Source organism: Cynocephalus volans, chromosome 5 (genome assembly GCF_027409185.1).
Source record: "Cynocephalus volans isolate mCynVol1 chromosome 5, mCynVol1.pri, whole genome shotgun sequence".
Classification (NCBI taxonomy): domain Eukaryota; kingdom Metazoa; phylum Chordata; class Mammalia; order Dermoptera; family Cynocephalidae; genus Cynocephalus; species Cynocephalus volans.
The window spans coordinates 11,626,710-11,628,579 of NC_084464.1; the positions used below are offsets into that span (position 1 = coordinate 11,626,710).

A 1,870-nucleotide genomic window follows, 5' to 3' on the forward strand; every position below is an offset into this window, starting at 1 on the left:
CAAAATCAACATAGAAAAATTAGTCACATTATTATACACAAGCAACACACTACTCAAAAAGGAAATTAAGTAAACAATTCCCTTTACGATAGCATTAAAAAGAATAAAATACTTAGGAGTAAACTTAATCAAGGAGGTAAAAGACTTGTCCATTACAAACTACAAAACACTGATGAAAGAAGTTAAAGAAGACCCAAATAAATGGAAAGACATCCAGTATTCATGGACTGGAAGGCTTAATTAAAATGTCTGTACTGGCCAGTGATGGCAAAGGTGGCTTGGAGACTGGTGCAGCACTAGTGTCCGAGGCCACTGAAGGACCTCGTAATTTGCCCAAACCAAGTGTGCTTGACTTGATCAATAAGGCCAAATGGGATGTATGGAATGCACTTGGCAGCCTGCAAGGAAACTGAAAGGCAGAGCTACGTGGACTTGGTGTCCAGTGTGAGTCCTTCATCTGAGTCCTCTAGCCAGGTGGATCCTGAAGCCAACAGAAAACCACCTGGATATGAAACTTTGGTGGTGACCTCTGAAGATGGCATCACAAAGATCATGTTAAAAAAAATGCCATCCACACTCTGAGGTATCAAGAAATTATGCTCACACTTAAAGCTGCAAGCAGGGATGACTCAGCTATAACTGTTTTAACAGGAAATGGTGACTATTACAGCAGTGGGAATGGTCTAACTTTACAGATATTCCCTCTGGTGGAAGCTAAAAATAGTGCCATTTTATTGAGGGATTTTGTAGGCTGTTTTTTAGATTTTCCCAAACTTCTGATTGCCACTGTAAATGGTCCAGCTGTGGGAATTTCTGCCACCCTTCTCGGGCTACTTGATGCTGAGTATGCATTTGACAGGTTGAGGAAAACTGTGGCACAGAGAGGGTGAGAAACTTTCCTGAAGTCACCAAGCGGTCTGATGCCAGAGCCTAAATTCTTCACTGCAGCTACTGCTCTATTTCTGAAAGAAACATTTCATCCTCCATTTAGTCACCTAGGCCAGAGGCCAGAGGGATGCTCCTCTTACACTTCTCCAAAGAGAGTGGGCTCAGCCAAGGCAACTGAGATGCTTATTTTTTGAAAGAAGTTAACAGCAGGAGAGGAGTATGCTCAAGGACACGCTGCTGAAATTTTTCCTGTTAGCAGTTTTTAGAAAGAAATTTGGTGCAGGCTGAAAGAATATGCAAAGCTCCCCCCAAATGCCATGAGAGTTTCAGAAGAGATAATCAGAAATACGGAGAAAGAAAAGCTGCTTGCTGTTAATGCTGAAGAATGCAGAGTCCTCCAGGGAAGCTGGCTCTCAGATGAATGCATGAATATGGCCATGAACTTCTTATCCAGAAAAGCAAAACTGTGATGACGACACTCCAGCAAAGTTAAGCATGTCAAAGGAAGGGGTGTGCTATTGCTTCTGATTTCCAGTACTTGAACTAAATAAACTTCATTGTGCCTTTTTCAGTGCTAACATATCAATTATGATATTTCACTCCAGCCCTGATGAATAAAACATTTTGTAAAACAAACAACAACAAAAAAGATGTCCTTAATACCCCATCAATCTGCACATTCAATGCTATCCCCATCAAAATCCCAATGGCATTTTTACAGAATTAGAAAAAATTCCTAAAATTCATGTGAAACCACAAAGACTCCAAATAGCCAAAGCAATCTTGAGAGAGAAGAACAGAGCTAGAGGCATTACTCTCACATAGATGCAGTCAACTGGCCTCTGACAACAGAGCCAAGAATACTTTTTGTTTTTACTTACTGTTCTAGCAGGAAGAAGAAATTCCAGGGTCTTTTCCTTGGCTGTTCCTACCACACAGCTCTCCTTCTATGAATCAGGGATAAAATAGAGGTTCTTCCAGA

At 41.0% G+C, this 1,870-nt stretch overlaps 1 pseudogene; it reads left to right on the plus strand.

The window, feature by feature from the left end:
• Positions 1–245: 245 nt before the first annotated feature.
• LOC134378884 (enoyl-CoA delta isomerase 2-like) lies at positions 246–1,358 on the plus strand (annotated as a pseudogene).
• The last annotated feature ends 512 nt before the right edge of the window (positions 1,359–1,870 follow it).